The sequence below is a fragment of the Condylostylus longicornis genome, unplaced genomic scaffold (assembly GCF_029603195.1).
Source record: "Condylostylus longicornis isolate FDR11 unplaced genomic scaffold, ASM2960319v2 ptg000009l, whole genome shotgun sequence".
NCBI classification, from domain to species: domain Eukaryota; kingdom Metazoa; phylum Arthropoda; class Insecta; order Diptera; family Dolichopodidae; genus Condylostylus; species Condylostylus longicornis.
In genome coordinates, this window is record NW_026577978.1 from 5,266,704 (window position 1) to 5,289,366 (window position 22,663).

A 22,663-nucleotide genomic window follows, 5' to 3' on the forward strand; every position below is an offset into this window, starting at 1 on the left:
AAAATTAAAAAATAGTGCAAACAAATTAAAACAAGTGCAAATAAATTATAAAACAATTTCAAAAGAAATAAAGAAAATTGTTACAAAAATTAAAAAACATATTTTAGAGGTACATATGTTCATATACATATGTATATACATCAAAGCATATATAAATACATACATACGAGTATATGCATGCTGTTTATCCGCATAAAGCATAAATATTTTATTTTTTGTAATTTTAAGGTTTGTAATTCTTAAAATATGGACGTAGGGGCTTCTTTTGTCTATTTGGTGGAAAAAGGTATTAATAAGGATGTTGCAGAAATTTTGAGAAGTAAGCAAAATATTATTTTTAAAAAATATTAATTATTTTTTATCTTTTTTTTATTTTAACTGTAATTTTTCCGCGTCATTTTACGTACGCCCTAATCGACGTTTATATGTATGCGTGAAATTTTTTTGTTTTATTTTAAATTTAGATTGCAAAACTGAAAACATTGATTCCTCCAGAACAAAACTTCAATCGTATAAAATATTTAATGAACGAGACATTTTAAAATCGTAGATTTGAAGTTGGATATTTAAACATATTGGATACTTACCTAACATTTCTTTCCTACAAGGGCACAATTGTAAAAATCTCAAACTAATTTATGAGTGCTTTTTAAAAGTTGCTTTTAATTTCTAGATTGAAAATGGATTGGAGCTCTTAAAAGGTAAAAGATTTAACATTCAAGTATTGGAAAACCTTAACTTAGAACCATTTTATAGGAAGGAAACAGAATTTCTCCAATATGGTGAGTTTCGATATAAATTTAGCTAAAAAACTCAATTAACTTATTATTTTTCAATTTTTTAAGAATCTTGCTGCCAAGAAGAAATTTGAAAAAAAACTAATGTTTTGATTGCGATAAATTTAGATGATTGGGAAAAACTTGTTGCAGAGGAAGATTTAATATCCCTCGTTTTAGAAATTTATGTGAGATATAAGAACTGCTTTGTCCTTTTTTAGATTTTTTTTTTTTTTAATTTAAGTAATATATTTGTTTACAGATTAATGCTAATATAGAAAATGTTTTAGATAACGAGAATAAGCAACCGTATCTCGTTTACAGATGTACTGAAAAATTTTCACGCCTGACTGAAAACATTTATTTAGTAATTGACGGAAAAATTATGGAGTGCGCAAACGATTTTCTCACAGTAAACATTTTCTTTTTCTTGTAATTGAAAATTTGATAAAAAAATTTTGAAGTTGTTAAATTTTTTATATATACAAAATGAAAAATGTAAAATGGTACTGTTTCGGTGTTATATTAAAAAATTATCAATTAATGTTAAGTATTTAGTGTTTGGTTATATTATAAAATTTTTATAATTTTATGTATGTAAATGTTGCAAAATGATATAGATGACAAATCATTTAAATACACCTTATAATAATATTATAACAAATACACAGAAATGTACCACTCTTTATACATATACATATTTTATCTTTAAGAAGTAGGAATGTTAATTATTTATTATTTCTTTTCTTTTTTGAAAAATATTATACCTGATTATGTATGTAGATAAATATGAATACTAATACTAAAAATGTATTATGACCAATTAATTATATATTTTTTTATTATTGGTTAAATTTAGAAGTGCTGTAGCACGTTTCATATTCTTTTTCTATAAATAATCCTACTAAATAAAACAGTTTGTTTATGAAAGGATATACACGTATGCGTACCATTGATTTCTAATTTTTTGAATTAACTTAAGTGTGCAACATGTAATACTGATATCACAACTTCAAAAATAAAAAAATGTATTTAAAATATATGCTATGTTAAATTTAAATGAAAAAACGTAAGAACATTATCATAAAACATTTTGTCAAACGCTATAAAAGTTAAAAATAAAAACCATAATTTGTTATGTAAGACACAAAAATTGTTATTTTTCTATAAAATGTCATTTATATTGCTTGAAATTTTTTGTGATGAGTTTCCTAAAATAACTTTAAAAATTTGTTATGAAATTAGAAATATTACAACTACAAAAGTTTTAACATTAGAATTTTCGAAAATTTTGGTTTAGCCAAACCGTAGTTAGGTAGGATATAAATCTGCTTAATATATCTATCCAATGCCATAGGATAGATGTATTTCACAGATTTTCTATAATTATCCTATAGAAATTGACCATCTTTTTTAATTAGAAATCTGTTCCTAATTACTAGAAACAGGTTATTTAAAAAACTGGAAATCCAAAGTTTCTCTTCAGGAAATCTATTTGAAAAAACTAGAACTATGATGAAAAATGAAATAGTTGTCTAGTTTTATTCAATAGTAATATATTGACATTTACTGGAAAGTGATTACTATTGTTATGGAAATTCTAGTCTTTATTATGGAAAATCTAGTTAAACTGCCAAGAATACCGTAAGAAATCTAAAAGATTTTCTTGCTTATTTCACTAGGCATTTTCTTAATTTCTCTAGTAATCCTCTTATTTTCACTAGAAGGTAGTCTCTCAAATTGTTGGGAATTCTAGCATTTATCATTGGAAGTCAGGTAAAACAAGCAAGTGGTTCTAGAAAAAATTAATGTGCTTTCTAGTTTTTTTTATCACTGTAACTCTGTGTGTTTTCACTAGAAATCAGGTAACTCTCATAATGGAAATTCTGGTAATTTTTCACAGGGAATCTAATTAAGTTATCTAGAATACCGCAAAAAAATTGAACCGATTTTCCAGCGTTTTTTATCAATATACTGTTTTTTTTCACTAGAAACTGGTTACTTAAAATACTGTTAATTCTAGTGTGCTTCATTGAAAATGCAGTTAAGTTATATGAAATACTAGTGAAAATAAAGAGATTTTCTACTAGAAATAGTTTTCGGATTCTTATTAAACGTAGTTGTCCAGATAACTAGAACTCTAGCTTTTTCAATGGCAATTCTAATTAAACCTACTAGAATATCAGTGAAATATTAAACTAGACAATCTATTGATTTTTTTTTCACTAGAAAAATCTAGGAGCGCAACTCTAGTTGTATTTTACTTGAATCTAGTTGAAAAAAATTTAGTGTGTATGTTACTATTTGTAACGCTAAGAAATAGTCGTCTGAGATATAGACTTAACCGTCAAATTCTGATATGCCGGCTCATCTGTCCTTAACTTACTGATAACGACTCACCTGTCTTACTGTTATGGTATAACAGTAAATACCATAATCCTAATTAAATTGAATCCAATTGAGACAGTGGTTCGGATAGCTGCTCTAAAACTTCAAAAGATATTTTGCTATATCTCAGATATTATTAAAGCTAAAATATCGAAATTTTAGACGAGCAAATATTTTAGGATTGTTATATTTTATAAAACTATAATTGAAATTATTTGACTCGTGATATTGGCTGTACCATATACTATTTTGAAGTCGGTCTTTTACTACGGAAATATTATAGAAAATTTTGCATAAACGAATATGATAATATTATGGCCATTATTTTTACAATAAAAATCTTGGACTTGGTATGAGTTTTTGTACGGTATATTTGTAGATTTGTACAACGGGGGCCACAATTTGTACAAGCGACCACGTATAAGGATCTATTGTGCGCCCCCCTTTTGTACGGCAACAATCATATGCATATGTATAAAATAGCACATAACTAAGAGGTGCTATGAAAGGGTGTGTCAATTATTATGTAAATTGTAAAATCATTCATTCATACGAGTATAACAGGGCTGACACGGTCAACTCTCATTTTGAAAAATTTCGGAAAAAATTAATTTTTTCAAAAAAAAAAATTTAATATTAGTCTTCTTTATCCATATTGCTTTCCTTCTCTTTTATTATTTATTTTAAAAATTATTTTACCTTAAAATCAATAAAAAGGATAATTGTATCAAAAATACTTTTATTTTTTTTTCATTAACTGCAATTTGCAGTTCTTATGTACATTTTATGTTAAAGACTTGTAATTGTCTAGCATTATTAAATGTTTATGCACCATGTATGTACAGGAATTCAAAAAATCATTGAAGAAGTCTAAACGACTATTTCTTTTCATACTCGGAGAATGATTGTTAGAAGCATTTTAATTTTAGAATTTATACATTTATTGCCCCTAAATATGGGCTTCTAAAGTTCTAAATTATAAGAAGGGATGTAATGTGAATTTGATTTTTTTATTATAGTAGAACAAGCCGGTATTGCCAGAATCTGTTGTAGGAAATGCTGCATCTACAATAATGAAGAAAATGGAGTCCATATGTGCGAATTCTAAAATGTTTACCTCAAAAATTGAGCTGCGTTCAAATGAAATTGATCATCTATATCAAAAATGCTATAATAATATAACTCATATAATTATTGAGCTATTGCACAAACATTTACCGAAAATTTCAACCACAATCAGAGCTACTTCATACCCATTGTTTAATATTTAAGTTAGAATAGAAAATTTCATTGTTTGAAATTCAAACAATTTAGTAAAATTTGTGTAAAAATAACAAGAAAAATTGAAACTGTTTTCTTTTAAAATACAACTATAATATTGATTTAATAAATTATGGGGAAATTTTGTAATAATTTTGAATTTGTATTCTATACTATTATTACTCGTATATTGTACGAGGGCTGTCCCAGAATTAAGTAGCCTAACCAAGAAAACACAAAAATGGCTTGGTGGAAGAAAATTTTTTACAAATGAAGAGGTAGTCTGGCGTTGATGGCTATTTTGCAGAGTTTCCCAGTTCTTACTATAAATATGGTATCAAAGCAATTCAACACCGCTGGCAAAAGTGTATCGACCTAAAAGGGGACTATGTTGAGAAATAAAAATAAATTTTGTCAAAATTTTTGCGTTTTCTTGGTTAGGCTACTTAATTCTGGGACGACCCTCATAGTACATGTTAAAATTATTGCTTATTCTAGAGCAATTTTTATATTATGATAAAATAATTGATATTGTGTTTGATTAATTTATTTTTCACTTCCTTTTCATAAAAATTTTGCAATTATTTATAGTTTTGTATTTTTTTTATTGTGTTTGAATCTTTGTGCTCAACTATTTTTTATTTGTGGGGCCATAGTATCATTGTTAATAATTTTTGCAATAAAACCAGGAAAAAAACAAATTTAAAGTAGAAAATTGAGAAAATTTGGGAGGAAAAAAACGGGCAAGAAATTTCACAAGTCCTCAACATTTGTTTAAAAAAAAATGTTATTTATAAATATTGAAGACACTAAAGTGAAAGTAAAAATCAAATTTCTCTTTTTGCTTTCTGGACATAGTTGCTTAGGAATCTGTCTGTGACGTGTAGTACTACATTTTGGAGGCAATAAAAACGGCGTACAAAACAAATTATATGCAGCTAGTATAGCAATATTCTATATTGTAAATAGTACACCATTATTCTTGTTTACTATTGATGGTGGCTTTATTAAAAAAAAACCTCGTGTCTTTCATTATGATTCTTCCATATGAAAGCACCAAACCAAAAAAAATTTTTGAGCCTATTAGTACTCGTAATATGCTGAATCGCAGGTGTTATTCAAGAAAGTGTCGGAAGATAATAATTATGTCGTATATTCTAGCTCGAAAGAATAATGAATGAAGAATTATGAATAACAATAGACAAAATCTTTATCTATTATTTGAAATCATATAAGAGAAAGAAAATAGAAATGGATAGGCAACATTCCGGGGAAAGCAACAATTATCAATAGCGCGTCTAATTCTTGAATGAAACCCACATATCAAGATAAAAGTGAGAAAACCAAGATTCACTTAGATAAAAACCCTATAATAGATGAATGTGAACGAATTGAAAACAAATGATCAGAATTCAAGCAACAATGTAGCGAAAGTTGGAGAGGATATGTGAAAGCATTCTTAATTCTTTCTCAAATTTTTCCAATTTATGAAAGCAAAGGAATAAAAGAACCCTTCCGTATATCGAAGTTTAACAGAAACATAATATTTCTAAGTCTTTAACCCAAGTGTTGTTGGTTGAACAACAAAACAAAAAAAAAAAATTTTTTTTGTCGCCCTTATTATTTAGATTTGGAATTGCCATTTACCGTATAGACTAATTCCTAAGTATAGATGGGGTGTACTTTTTTTTCTCAATTTTTTTTTTATCAACACATACTAGGCGTTTCATTCATATTCAATTGCTTTTAATCCTGTTGCATTTTTTTCTACATACAAACTTTTTAGTTTTTAACACAAAAGAAAATTTTTTTTTTATTCTACAGCAAAATCCTTTTTATTTTAATTTTTTTTTTTGCTATTTTTTTTTTTTTTGAGGGTAAAAAAAAACAATTGAATAAAAAACTGAGTGAATTTTTTTTTTTTACCAAAATATTGTAGTTTTTTTTTTTTTGTTTTGTCTTTTTGTGGGTTACAAAAAATTTAATTTTTTGGTTAAGAGAATGGTTGGCATACCATGACAGTGTGCGTGTGTGTGTGTGTGGAGTATAAGTATTTCGTACTATATGAATGAATGTGTGATTTTGTAATTTTGTATAAGGATAAAAATATATAAAATTTTTGTTTTGTCTTTTACTATAGAAAATAGTTATAATATACTTTCTTTTTCTTTTATTATTATCCTATTTTTTATTGTAAAAAAGGATAATACAAGTGTAAATGCATACATACATTCTGTGTGCTTTAAGATGACTTGCAATTTGTTGACATATTTCAGTTTTTGATTGTATATACGAGTATATCTTATATTATTATATTTTGTTATACAATATGTTCTTATGTATATGCTCCTGTATTCTACAATATTGCAATTCACATACATATATTACACAGGAAAATTTATTTGTCTGTATAGTTTTTGAGTTGAAATGATTTTTAGAAAAAATTTGATTAATGATTTAAGTATTGCGCACATACATATATGTACACACAAAAATGTTAAGTGAATTTTGATTTTGGTTATAATTTAAAGCAATTTAAATTTTTTTTTTTTTTAAGATTTTGAAGTGAGAGAGTATATGAGAATGATTAAAAGGGTGCATAACATAAAAAAAAATTTTAAGTGATTTTTTATATTTTCTTATATATACGAGATTAAGTAATATGTGTAAGAATATAATATTTTGTTACAGTTAGGTATATGTGCATATAAATGATTTTGTGCAAAATAATTTGAAAAATAAGACAAATATGATTCAAGAATCAAGATTTGCAATTTTTACTTTATCTGAGATCATTAATTAGGAGTTGAATGAAATCTTATACAAAAAATTATTATTAATCAAAAATAGAAACGATAAATGATGGGAATGTGAGTTGGAAATGATTTTTATGAGATTTGTAAAAATAAGATATTGAAATCCCAAATAATTAAAGTAGCGCATTAATAATATTTTTCTTAGATTTATTGAATATTTTAAATATTAGATTAGAGCGGGTTGCAGCTCAAAATTTTTTTGAAGCATTCAAAATTCAAGGCTTAATTGTTATTAATTTCTGATCTTGAATCTTTTTCCATCTTGAATCTTCCAATTAATTTTCAAAAATTAAATCAAATTTAAGACATTATCTTCACTTTTATAAGCTCTAAATTTCTGTATAAGAATAATGTTATTCAAATTCTTAAAGACATGTATTTTGCGCCACTATCCTTATTTATTTTACATATTGGAAATTGGATTACAAATATTGGAAATATCAATCTTGTTCTATACTTTATAGAGTCATTTTTTATTAGCTTATTTACTAAACTTTTGTTAATACTAATCGAAGAGAATATCAAATGTTCGGCAGAATATTTTCATTGTTAATCATACTTAGACTCGATCAGTTAATAAATATTGGAAATTCCAAATATAATAAAGATAAGCAACTGTATACGTTGTATAATGTGTAATATCATTAGAGTAGTAGGCATAATACCTATTTTATATTCTTGTGATTGTGTGGTTCAAATAGACGATTTTATGTAAGAATATTATTTAAATAAAATATACCCGACAATTATGTAGATTACTGCGTTAAACAATGTGAAGAAACAATATTCCGGTAATTTCCTCATAACTCTTTAGCTCAGTTTGTAGAACGTCCGTCTAGAAAGCGGTAGATTACTGATTCGAGTTCATTTCTGCCTTGACTCGTTCCTTCGATTATATCATCCATCTATTCTACAATTGTATTAAGGAATTTCCATTAAATTTAATACCATATATATAGAACCGGATCTGATTAGTTCGGCGCCCTACGCGGTTTGCTCCTCGCTTTCAAAACAGTTATGAAAATAAAACAAATATTTGGAAAGCACGTATTGGAAAAAACTTTTTCAATCGCGCCCCTGTTTTCCGGTGCCCTTTGCAAATGGTTACTTTGCATATATTGTAGATCCGGTCCTGGCTATATACAAATATAGAAAATTTAAGTGGGTTACCAACTTTTCAATTTGAATATTTCAGCAAAATTTTTTCATATTAATAAGTAGTTAACTATAGGTGCGTAATAACTAAAATTAGAATTTTATTTTAAGAAGAAATTAAAATTTTCATTTTAATAAAAAATTTTTTAAAATGTCCGCAAATTTCCTTATTTCATACTCTAATAGAATATTAAATAAAAAATTTCTTAACTTTCCTTGATTTTATTTATAGTTATTTATACAAGGAACTGGAAAGGATTTTTTTTAAATTTAATTTAAGAATGAACGGAAAATAAATTCAATTTGTGTGGAAAATTTAAAATTTAAAAAAGTTAGAAAATAAAAGAAAATTTTTTATTTTTATTAAAATAATTAAATGAAAATTTTTTTTTCTCTAATTTGAAAGGTATTAATGTTAAAGTTTTTATATTTTTATATGAAATATTTTTCAAGGATAATTTTCTATTTTGTATAGAGAAGAGAACAATTTTTTTTCCTCCTTTAAAATAATAACAATAATAAAAAAAAACAAGTGTTTATTGTTTTGGGGGAGAACAAAATAAATTGAAAGTCAAAATTATTTTCCATATTTTCCATTTTATTTTCCATAAAATTTTAAATGAAAAAAAAAACAGAGAAACAAAAAAGAATTGGTTCTTTCCTTTGAATAGAAAAAAATTTTTTTTCGAAATGCGTATACATTTTTGTGTATGTATGTATGTATGTTGCATTTTTTATTAATACATATAAATAGTTGGTAATATATCGCGCTTGACATTATTTTATACAATAATTATTATATATTTGCATATGCTTGTATTTATATACATTTCACAGTGCTTTATAGAAAATTTATTTCATAATATAAAAATTTGCATAATTATATTCCAGAGTGTTCCATATCGTAGTGCATTGATTGTAGATCTTCGTTAATGAGGAGCAAAACTATTACATAATAAGGCTCACAATAAAAATAATTTGCATAAAATCATAACCGGTTTAGGATATAAAAACCGGTTTAGAAGGTGCTCTCTAAATGTGCCTCTTTTCTGATTGACATTATTGAAAGTAGTCTATAATTTTGGCTGTTTTAATAAAAAACTAAAAGAGCCTATGCTATAGAACAAAAATGTAGAAAATCATATTGTTTTTTTAAAGTATTACTGTTGATTCAATTTGATTTTTTTTTTAAAAATTCATTCTCATTAACTTAGTAAATCCTGTTAGCTATGCAGTAAAACATATTATTACAAAAAATCCAACTGGATCAGGAAAAGTGTTGAAAGGCTGCTATATTAGAATAACCGAAAACAAAAATTAAAACATAATTTTTAAATTAAGTGTTGTATCTGAATGTTATAAATTTCATTTAATGCTTACTAAATAGCTTATACCTAATTCAGTCAACGCTATTGCCTAATAAAAATAAAGTCAACCAGAAAAAAAAAATGAATGCCTTCAAGAGTTTCTACTTCCTAGACCGGCCACAAATGAAGATATGCACGCTGATATAATATGTCAGTGCACCACTATGAGGAACACCCACAATATTGAAGATTTTAGTTTAATTTAATTATAGTACTATTATAATGGTAATCATTTATGCCATAGCAGTGTTGTATTCATTGCAATTCTCTTAAATTTCTAAAAAAAAAAATTTAAACAAAACTTTTTTAAAATTCAAAAAATTTAGTTTGCAAAATTTTCCTTTCTTGAATACCAAATATTTTTGCTATAATTTAATTTAATATTAATTAAATCAGAATTTTAATGGGAAGTTTAGTATTTTAAGTGAAATTTAATAGGTCAAATTTTGTATTGTATAATTGCTAATAAATTGTTTAATAAATTGTGCGGGGATTACTGTCACTACTTTTTAAAATTTTAAATTCAAATTTTAAGTTTGCATTAAAATAATTTAATTTAAATTTTATTTTCGATTTTAATTAAATTTTTTTTTTTTTTTAATATTTTAATTTTTTCTATAATTTATTTTAAAATTTTCGATTGTCTTGAATTTCTCGCTAGCACCTCAACAATTCAATCTCATAATTATGGTGAACTTTCCTCTAATTTCGGTTCCCCTGAGATTCGTCTCAATATAAGATTGAAAAATAAAAATCACCATCATCTCTTTTCAGTTAACTGGTTTCAGTTTCAGTTAATATTTAAAGTGATCACAAATTTTCGGAAAGTACTCTTTATAGTTAGAGTATATAGCTCCGTTTATTTATGTGTGACATTTTTGTTTTAATAACGTTAACGTTGAGAAACAAAAGAAAAAATAATAAAAAAAAAAAAAAAAACATTTTGTGTCAGCGTTCATAAATTTTTGGTTTCTGTTTTGCCCTCTGTTTTTTTTTTTTGTTTTATTTTAGTTTTTCATTTTGTTTTTTCTAATACGAATTTCTGTAATATTTTTATGCTAGTTACAAATTTTTTACTCATATATTTTCATTTTTATTCATTTATAAAATGTTACGTTCGCGTAAAAAAAAAAAATTACTATGTGTCCAAAATAAAAGAACAAATGAACCAAATGTTTAAAATTATTAATCGGGACTGAAAGTAATGACAACGATTATTACAGTTTTTATATATGAAGCGTTCAATTTTTTTAAGTATATTGTGCAAGAATATGGACCAAATAGATTTATTTTTATTTTTATTGCTTTCATTCCTCAAATTAGCTCTGTCGTCGTCCTTTATTCTAGTATACTATTAATAATTATGATCTAGACTGCATATTGTCTGTTAATTTACAGAATTTACAGAATTTATCGCAAATACAAATTTTGAAGAATTCAAATAATCTCTCTGCACTCATTATACCAATTCTCATATTGAACTTAACAACAAATTCTTAATTCAAATTTAAGAATTTAATTCTGGAACTCTGGAAAATTCTACATTACACTATAATCTAAAGTGTATGCCATATAACATTGCAGTATTTCAATTTAAATAAAACAAATTAACTTAGACAATCTTCATAAACTCTTTGGAGAATAAAATAATGTACATTTTTTTGAAAATTTTTAGCAACTCTCATTCGAAATTTCAAATAAAGCCCAGTGGAATTGTGAATGAATACTTTCATACTAAAAAAAAAATTTTGATCCTCCAAAATATTTTTTTTTTACTTGTTTACTGCCAATACGCAGATGGTCAATGGAAAATTTTTAATAGAACTCAGTCGGAACTCATATCTGAGTAGAGTTGTTAAATATTTCTCAATTTGCGTACAAATTTTCCTTCTATTTTATTATAGAAGGATTTAACACAGTTATGTGATCAAAATTGAATATCTGGTCACTTTCAAACTCAAAAACGAAAAAAAAAATATTCTAAAAATATCAAAAATGAAAAACAAAAACGAATTAGAAGAATAACTGAAAAATTATGATCTTTTGATAATAGGGATAAAAAGGACATTTATAAATTACATTGTAAAAATAACAAAAAAAATGGAAAAAATAAAAAACGCGAAAAACATTTAATTTTCACTTTGAAACGCAAAAAAAAGAGAATAATAAAAAATGTTATTTTTTAAATTTCGGAGGTGTTTGAGGTTTTTGCGGATAAATTTTAGAAATTGTAAATAAATTATAATAAGAATTTTAATAAAAGTCATGGTTAAAATTTTTCATGGTATGAAAATATATACACATACATAGTTCTATAAAAAGTTTCGCCAACAAAAAAAAAAAAATTTGGGAAAAATTTAAAGTGAAATTTGAAATTTTTTTTGTGGTAAATTAAAATTTAATTCCTTCTTTGTTTTTCAAAAAAATTTTATAACAATGGTAATTTTAAACCACTGGTTAAAGTTGAAGATTTTCGATTACTTGGTCGCAAGGCTGTGTAATCAATAGATTCCGCAACGACGATATTAGAGTCCACGGAAAAGTAGCTACAGTTTATAAGCTTGTGCAACAAATGTCTCTCTGCAAGGATTTTAAATTTGGAATTTTGTTTTGATGATTAATTAATTAAATTGTAATTAATTTAAAGGAAATTTTACAGGTTCATAAAATTTAATTCCAAATTAGTTTATGGCAACGATTGATTACCAATTTATGATTTTTAATTATAAAATTTTTCAATGATTTTCATTTAATTTTTCTAAATTAGTATGTTTACAGTTTTAGGGTTTAATTTTTTCCAATTCCGTATGATTTAATTAATTTTGATTACAGCATTTTATTGCAAAGTTCATCATAATATTTTTTTTCATTTTTGATAATTAACTGAAAATTGTACTCAATTAAGTATAATTGAATTGGTGTTAAATCAATGTTGTTTCAATAAATTGGAAAAAAAAAAATTTGTCCTTGATTTTCATTTTGATTTTGTGTATGTATTTATGTTTAGCATTCAAAGAATAATTAATTATAAATAAATTATTATTTCGTTTGTAATGATTTTAAATCAGAAATAAGGAAATGAAAATTTGTATAGTTACGAGTATATTTATAATGTGCGAGTTTATTGGACGTCGAAATTAAACTGAGAATTTCGAGGAATGCGTTGGTTGACATATATTCACTAGTTGATTTGTTTGGTTATAACTAAATACATTTTGAGGTAGAATGTTCAATTATAAGTTTGTCACAAGAAAATTATCGAAAGATTTTTCCAAAAATGTATTTAATTCTTTGTCCAGCTCATTAATAGTTGAAATTCTATAAGCAAATTTATTAATTACAATAGGTTTATTGAAATTATTTGTCCAAAACAAAGTTTTCGCCATAATGTAATAAAAATTACTAATTTGTTACAGCTTATTTTACTGATAACAGAGAGTTTTTATCTTTAATTCAACGAACGAGCAAAATTTGAGATTTACCTGTTCCATCTATAAAATATTGAATAAAAGAATTTAAATTTAACTCGGAACACGCAATTAGCCGGATATAATACCCCAGTTTTCATTCTACCAGAAATCACAAAACCAGGTTTTCTTTTAAATAGAAATTGGCTTTTTGAGTGAAATTTGGCATCACAGAGTGTTCAAATTTTAACAGGTTGCTCATTGTATTAAAAATTTTCTGTTTTTAACTCAAATTATTGAAATGAAATGTGTGCTTCTTTATGAACCATTGTCAAATCACGGTAACTATTTAAATCTGAACTTATTGCTAATAAATTCAGAATTCAATGTGAGTATCCTAGAATTATTAGAAAAACCAATTCAATATTCGTATTTTTATTTTCATATATAATTTTTTTTTTTTCTATTTAGAAAACTGATAAATCAGGTTGTTGGGTAATGAGATAATTACATGCCAATTAAGTCAATTTAAAAAAAAAATGTTTAGTTTGAGGACATTTTGTTTTGATTTTTATTTTTTTTGAATTTCCAAATAGTTTTAAATGAATATAGAAAATTCAACTAGCCATATTAATTATTTTATTTATTTTGTTTTTGTATTCAATGTGTATAATTTTAGACTATATTATTTCGCTTTAAAACTATAATTTTTATTTCCTCAATAAATAAAAATGAAAGTGATTTTTAAATTTAAATTTTAGCAAAATGTAATGAGATTCTTTCAGAACAAGCACTGTTTTGTAATATGGTATCTATATTAATGTGATATGCAGTACGTGACTTCTTTAAAACCGGCATGTTAAAATCGTTTAAGATGTGTAGAACAGGGGGTTAGTTCAATTACATAAATTTTTCTAAAATTGCATAATAGCGCATATTTAAAAACTCATATACAAATTTATCTGTTACGTGTAAAACTTACCATAAAAGGTGGTAATTTTTGAAATAACAAAGGATTTTTTTTATTAAGGAATATGTGGATTCCTTAATGGATGTATGTGCTATAAGTCGATATAAACGTTAATTTAAAAATGTCATGATGGTGATAATAAAAGGTCTACTAAAACTAATGAGGGTTTGCCAGACTGTCCCTTCTCCTACGAATCAATACTCTATAAACTCATTGGGAATAATTTGAAATTTAATTATAGTTTTTGGAATGATATGTAGATTATTCTTGGCTTATTATACAAAAATTTATAAAAGAAAATTGACGGAAGTATCTAATATAAGAGAACCGGGCGGTTTATATAGGCCTACTGTAATCGTACGCTCCATGATGGTCTACTGATCACGTGGTAGTGGTTGCAAAACGGTAATTTTTTTCTAATTAGGGTGCTGTGGACCTGCAGAATCTGTCTAACTACGAATGAAACAATTATTATTCACAGTAATTCGTTTTCATAATTTTAGAAAAAATATTGGTATTATTTTCAGTAAATTAAAAATTTTCATAGTTACCCTTAATGAAAATACTTTAAAAAAATCATAATCCCAGATTCATTCAAATCCTCTATATAAAGGGATAAAATACACTTATATATTGTACGTAATTCTAAGATGCATATTATATGCAAAAATTTAAAATTTAAAAAAATATTTAAGAAATTTTAATAAATTTTATTTGTCAAATTTTCATATGATCAAAGGAAATTGTACTTTATTTCAACATTTTCCATATTAAATTAAAAATATATAAAAAGGATTCTAGCATTTAACTAAAAAAATAGTGATAGTTATAATGCAAGTTTCCCTTTTTTTTCCTCTTTCATTTTTAAAATGCAATTTTATTTAAAGTATTTGATGTAAAAGGATTTGTAATATCCTTAAAGAAAAAATGATAAAAGGCTAAATTTATTTCCCAAAGAAATTTAATATATGTAACAGAGAGAGAAATAGAGACAGAGAGAGAGAAAGTTAAAAGGCAAATATGATTGAAATGATTGAAATTGTCTTAGTAATCTTGCTGTTAAATAAAAATCCCGCACACTGTAGCGATTATATAATATCAAGTAACTAAACAGATAACATAATTACAAAATTTGATTTTATCAATAAAATCGAAGAAGGAAAATTATATTTTATTTGCATATGTGCATGCTCAAGTATTAAATAGTTCTGAAATATGTTAAAGCAGATTATAATGTACGTTAGTTTCGAAACCATAAAATCAATAAACACCTTTTCCAAGTCAGCAATTTTGTTAAAAATATGAAAGAAAAACCAATAAAAAGCAAGGGAAATATTTTCAGATTTGTATAATTTATAAAAGAGTTTTACAGTAGAGCTATTTCTTCTTCATTAAATAAGATTTACAAATAGAAATTAATTTTACATTATTATGTACACATGGTAAAACCACACAAAATTCTTAGTTCTTTAATAAAATATGTGAGAATCATTAATAATAATTGCTATATATTTGTATTCACAAAAAACAAGTCAATGAAAAGTCGTGATGTTAAGTTATAGATGTGCACGCTAATATTTGCAAATCGGGTGATTTGCAATAGTGAATTTTAGCAACCTGGTCCGATATTTAAATTCTACATGTGCTGAAATTGTGAATAAGATGAAAAGTATTCGCTTGTTGATTATGCCATTCCGTTCTCATTCTAAGTTGCGAACAGAAATCGTCAGACTTTGTCATTCGATTTGCTTTGGTTTTGTTTTTACAATTAAAGCGGTGCACTCGATTAAGTTGAGTTTTTTCTCTTTTTCTCTCTTTTTCATTATTTGTGAGAGGAAGACCTACTATTCAGTCTATGTAAAATGTTTGAGTTAAACATGAAATAAATAAATAAATAAATTCTCATGATAAAAAATTTTGTGTATAGAAATTTTGGATTTTGTTGGAATATTCTCTGTTTGTGGTGAAAATCAAAAATAATTCACCACACATATATTTACACATTTTGCGTTTACTTGAAGTATTGTGATGCAAAATTGTGAAAACAAAAAAAAAAATTATATTTGTAGAACACAATTGCAATGATCATTTTTCAACTAAGTAAACATGAAAATTTATTGAATAGCACATAGGAGACATGTGCTTACATTATAATAAAAGTACAACCATCCCTGACATAATAACTTTAAATTGTATAAGATTTGTTGCTGATCTTGTAGAAATCATTCAATTTGTAACAGAAGAGCAAGACTTCTGTATAATCCTGAGAAATTCTTTGTACAATCATACACATTTAAAGTTAAAATATTTTTCACTTTGACAAACCAAAGAATCTTTGATCTGAAAAAAAAAAAATACGAGAAGACTTTTAATCGTTAGCTATATGCGATGCCACCAAAAGTAAATAAAAGGATTCCTTTCTTATTTATATCTAAATTGACAGTGTTATATGTATAACAGTTTTTTATATATTATGTATATTGGATTGTAAAATTTTCTGTAAAATGTTCTTTTAATCGTTTTTCTCTTTTCTTTAATTTTCTTTTGTTATATACAAAAATTTCAAAATAATTTTTTCCTTTTTCCTTCGTTTGTATAGTAATTTACTAGGTTAACTGTTGCATTATAAAAATATAAAAAGAACAAAGAAAAACAAAAAAAAAATATAGTTTTCCTTTTTAGTTTATTTTTCTTTTATATTTTATATAATATGAAAAAAAAGGCAAGAAGTTGTCAAAGGAAATAAGAAAATGCAATAAAACGAATAGAATGTTTTAAAGAAAAAAGGAACAAAAAAGTCGACATATTCAACATGTGACAAAGGCCGTGTATAGCATTGTATATTGCTCACAAAAAAAAATGAAATTTTTTAAATATGGAAATTGCCATGTCATCAGTTAGATTTAAAGCTTTAAAAGTCAAAATTTTTTCCAATATAATGTTTAAAGTTCCTAATGAACAGGCCAAATTTTAAATTACAACAGGCAGAACACATAGGCTATGCCTATACTCATTATGGAAATGCTCTATTATGAAGAAGAGGAAAAGGGCTCGAATATTAGTAAAAAATTCGTACGTGACCATATTATTTATTATAAGGTAGTAAAAACTACCAAAAATTTCAATTCAAAATTTTTAAATAATCCTTTGTAACCCCAATGATTTAATCACTTTCACCAAGGGATGCAATTGAGTATATTAGCTTTGTAAAATAAAAAGTGCGCGAAGAACTATAAATATAGTCGAACCAGCCTATAAACACTTAACAAAATTATATGATTTTCATTGTTTCTTATAAACGAGTCCATTGACAAGCACAAATTTTTGTTTTTGAGTGAAATTTCTACTCAGATACCTTGGCGACCAATAGATTTTAAAGTGATATACAAATAAAATTTCATAATTTTAGAATTGAATTTTAGATGAAATTAAAAAAAAATTTTGCCTAATTTTGTTCTCGTTTAAAAGGACTCGATACAAGGAAGACGAGTAGAATGGGGCAAATTAATTTGTGTCTATAAAAGGTTTTTGCTTCTAACCGATGTCTTATTTACAGACAAGTTTACGTGTAAATTATGAACAAAAAAAAAAGATTGTAGGAAAATGTTAGGAATCTAATTTTGTTTTGCTAATAAGGAGTTGATTATGTATGGGCTCAATTGTATATTAAGCAATTGTTCTCTCTTTTATGACAGCTATTTAAATATGCGTACGGTGTTATGGGCTTCCTTTTGTCATTTTAATATTTTTTTTTTTAAATTATGGTTTAATTATTTTTTAAATAATTGCAAAATTCCTGTCCAATTTTTTTTTTTTGCATCTGTAATGTGTGTATAATGTACAGGTATTTGCATCCAGAATTATTGTATATAACTGCTTATATGCAGCTGTAACTATTCACAATAATTTTTTTTTTTTTTTTATATCATTATTATTTTTGTCATGTGCTTGAATTCCCATACAAATTATAAAATAATATTGACTTAAGAATTTTAACAAAAAAAAAAAAATTTCTCATTTTTTTTTTATTGAAGTGAAAAATATTAAGAAAATTCTTGGGAAAAAAATATAAAAATACACGAGTATGAAAAGATTTTCTTTGATAAATAATGTAATAATATTTCTTTTTATATAAATAATTATATAAAATGTATAATATGAAGGTATTTGTATGTGTTTATATGAGTAATATTATGCTAATAATATCCTTAAGGATTTATACTGTAATAAATATTCAAGAATGCACACTTTATACTTTTATTTTTTTTTTGGTATTTTTTTTATAATATTAATGTATAAATAAATTTTTCCTCCTCTTCATTTTTAGTATATATATACATAAGTAATTCCTATGTAATATGGAAAAGTATTATACTCTTATATTGTATACTTACATTTTGATTTTTCCTTTTCAACTTTTATTTTACATTAATTCAAAACCTTTCATTTTATACCTTACATTATATGCGTATAAACTACTTGAAGACACCTTTTTTCGCTCTTCAAAAATAAAGACATTCAAGTTTTTTTTTATTAATAATTTCAATTTAAATTGAAAAAAATCCTTTTTTTTCCAATATATATATAAAATTATTCGTCCTTGACAAATTATTAAGGCGATTTCAATTTTAATTCATAATAAAAATGAAAAACGAAAAAAAAAGAAAATAATAAAAAAAAACCTTTTGTTTCAATTCACATCTTTTCTGAACCAATTATTTAAAATTGAAAGGAAATTTTACAGTTTGTTTAATAAAATATAAGAATATTCTTTTATAAATAAATAAATAATAAAGTTTGGTTAAAATCAATGGTTTGTAAAGTAGCACTTTTCTCTTCAACAAAATACACTATTAAAATAACTTTCATTCATATACGAAAATATTTGAAAAAATTGCATACTTTTAGGGTGAAGTAAAAAAAAATTGCAAGATGCGTTAATATAATGCTCGAATTTAAGTGTTAATTGCGTGAGCTACAAAAAAAGATATATTTTTTAGTGGCTTGAAATTTACTGTTAGTTTTCTGTATTTATAGAAATTTGGAAAACCATACAGTTTGGGAAATATAAGGTATCGAAAATTTAAGTTCTACGAATTTTGAGAGGTAATAGCTTGGTGGTATAGAAAAAAATTTTCTTCTAACGAAATAAATTATTTATTAATGTCGAAAAGGTACTTAAATATCAGGTTTGTACAAATGTTGCCATTTAAAAAAAAAAAAACGATATCAAAATTTTGAAAAACAAAAACGTGTGTTTTTTTAAAAATCAACAATGTCACGCTAAGGTAGGCGAAATTACTCAATATCTTTCTGCATTTATTTAGAATTTAAAAAATATATGTGGTGTTGTTACAATAAATAGTCAAAAAATGGAATTTTTAGTTCTTTGTGATTCTAACTAACTTTTAGAAGGAAGCGAGAAGGAGAGATAGGTAAGAACTTTATTCAACGGAAATAATTTTTTGCTAAAGATCTATTTGTGACAATAGGAGATTTTAAAGTGGTTTATGGACGGACGAGCGAACAGATTAAAGCTAATAAGCAGTTTGTTTTTTAATTTTTTTGGAAAAGTGCTAAAAATTGAGTATAAGTAGTTATATGTATGTATGTGGGAATATATTTGTAATGATTATTATGCAAAAATATTTTTTTTAAGTATTCAAGGTAATAATCCATATATAAAAGAATTTAAAAACACCTATACAATACAAGGTAAAAATTGTTGTTTTTTGTACCAGTGTAGTGTTCGAGAGTTCTGTTAACTTAATAATACAAAAGAAATGAAAGGTATATATATTTTATTTATCAACATATCTACATATTTTATTATTTAATATTAAATCTCTTTATATTTAACCCATAAGAAAATATTTCGTGAATATGCATATACGTATAACAGTATATAAGTAAAAATATAATAATAGTGAAAGATAATTTAAATAATAATGAACTGAATTTATAATAATCAAAATATTTAAAAAAAAAAAAGAGGATAATTTTTATATAAGTACATTATGTTAATTTTAACTATATACATAGGTACCGTATATAAGTAAAAATTAATAATAATGAGTAGATTGTAGATTGTAGATTCTAAGGGAACTGAGTGGGGACAGGAGCATCCCCCAAGCCACCGCAGCCATTTTTGACTTATTGTAGCCACCCCACTCTCCCGTCTATAATATCCCCGTCCCAATCACAAAGCCGGAGATATCCCTAAGGGAGTTGGACAATAGTTCCCGAACACTTAGGGACCCATGTCCAAGACAATTGCGGCGCCGAACAGCCAGTGCCGGACAGTCGCAGAGAATGTGCACGGCGGTCTCATCGCCACCCCCACAAAATCTGCACAGGGGGGAGCCCGACTTCCCCAGCCTGTGCAGGTGGTATTTCACCGGGCAGTGCCCCGTGAAGAAATTCGCAATAGTGCGAACCCGGCTCCTGCTCATCCCCAGCAACTCCGCAGCGAATCCGCCGGAGCACGCCGGAACAAACACCTTCGCATGACGGCACCCTTTCGTGTCCCGCCAGTGACGACTGCATTCCGCCGCGAGTAGGCAGGCAAGCCTGGCCCCCACGGCGGAAGAAGGCAGACCACAGAAAGGCAGCGGCTGCACAAAGGCAGCCCCAGATCCCCTCCGCGCCAACTCATCGGCAACTTCGTTGCCCGCATGGCCACTATGGCCCGGCACCCAAATGAGCATCACTCTGTTTTCCGATGCCAATTCCACAAGTGCAGCAAGGCAGCTCCAGACCAGCTTGGATGTAACCTGAGCTGAACGGAGCGCCAGCAGTGCAGCCCTGCTGTCTGAGAACACATAGATGGTGCGGTTTCTATACCCCCTTTCCAAATTGATTCTCAGACAGATCTCTATTGCATGTATTTCGGCCTGGAACACTGTGCAATACGGGTCAAGGGTTGCATATACACGCGTGTCCGGGCGGACACCGTATACGCCCGAGCCCACACCCGACTCCGTTTTGGATCCGTCCGCATACCACACGCTCGAACCCGACCTAAGTACCGGACCACCCCGATCCCACGTCCATCGATCAGGAAACAGAACCCTGTACTTGTGGTCGAAGTTGTACCGCGGCAGACAGGTATCTGACATGGTTATCCTTAGAATCGGATCGCCCTCAATGAAGTCTCTGTGAGTTCTGTGGGCCAACTTTAGCCCTGCCCCGTCCTCGCCAGAGAGAAGTCGGTAAGTCACCAGCCGAGCTTCCTTCAATATATGGAGGTGCAGTGGCGGCAATCCGATCATCACCTCCAATGCAGCGGTGGGAGCCGTCCGCATCGCCCCGGTCACTCCCAGGCAGGCCAGCCTCTGTAGCTTTTCCAGCTTGGCCCGCACACCCGCCTGCTGAGCTTTACGGCACCATACAATCGACGCATAGGTGACGATGGGCCTAGCAAGGGCCGTATATAGCCACAGTGCTATTCTGGGACTAATTCCCCAGGTCCCCCCGATGAAGCTCCTACACGTCCACAAGGCCGCCGTAGCTCTCCCGATAACTCTATCGATATGGGTATTCCAAGAGAGACGATCATCCAGGGTTACCCCCAGATACTTCACCTCCCTCGAGTAACTAATACGTTCACCAAACAGAATTGGGCTCGTTAATCTGTCCCTGCTTCTGCGTCTGGTGAAGGCGACCAAAGTGCTCTTGCTTGGATTTATATTTAACTCAACGCCTTTGCACCACCTTTCCACAACACGTAAATTTTGCTGTAGAAGATCAGAAATAGTGCTCTCAAATTTTCCCCGCACGACGAAGGCCACATCGTCAGCGTATCCCCAGACACGCGCCCCGGAGCCCCTGAGAGCAGCTATTAGATCATCCACTACAATGGACCACAGGAGGGGCGAAAGAACCCCGCCCTGCGGACATCCTTTTGCAGCGGAGATGAAGAGTATATCGTCAGCTATGGTGGACTTAATAATCCTATCCTGTAGCATCCGATTGACCCATCTGCTAGTCGTCGCATCAATCCCTCGTTTGTGCAACGACTCACAGATGACATGATATGGGGTGTTGTCAAAAGCTCCCTCTATATCAAGGAAGCAGCCAACTGCTACCTCCCGCACTTCCAGTGAGTTTTCAAGGACCCCCACCAGACTCTGCAGAGCGAGTACAGTAGACCTTCCCGACTGATAGGCGTATTGAGATTCATGCAAGGGATTGCTTCCCAGTGCACCGTCCCGTATAAATCTATCAATCACTTTTTCCATTGCTTTCAATAGAAAAGAAGTAAGGCTGATTGGACGGAAAGACCTTGGGTGGTTGCTTGGTCGCTTACCCACCTTCGGAATATACGTCACTTTAGCCACCCTCCATGCCTGAGGGATGTAACCCCACGCATAGCTGGCGCGAAAAATTCCCAACAGTGCTCTAGCGATATGTTGGAAACCCCTCTGCAAAAATGCAGGATATATCCCGTCATCACCAGGAGATTTGAAGGGCCTGAAAGAGAAAACAGCCCATCTAATCCTGCCCATCGTGAAGACTAGACGGG

At 28.0% G+C, this 22,663-nt stretch overlaps 1 long non-coding RNA gene across 1 annotated transcript; it reads left to right on the forward strand.

The window, feature by feature from the left end:
• The first annotated feature begins 262 nt into the window (after positions 1-262).
• LOC129618523 (uncharacterized) lies at positions 263-782 on the forward strand. The gene is made up of 3 exons (XR_008697810.1): positions 263-319; positions 465-617; positions 674-782. It is a non-coding gene; the product is annotated as an uncharacterized LOC129618523 (long non-coding RNA).
• The last annotated feature ends 21,881 nt before the right edge of the window (positions 783-22,663 follow it).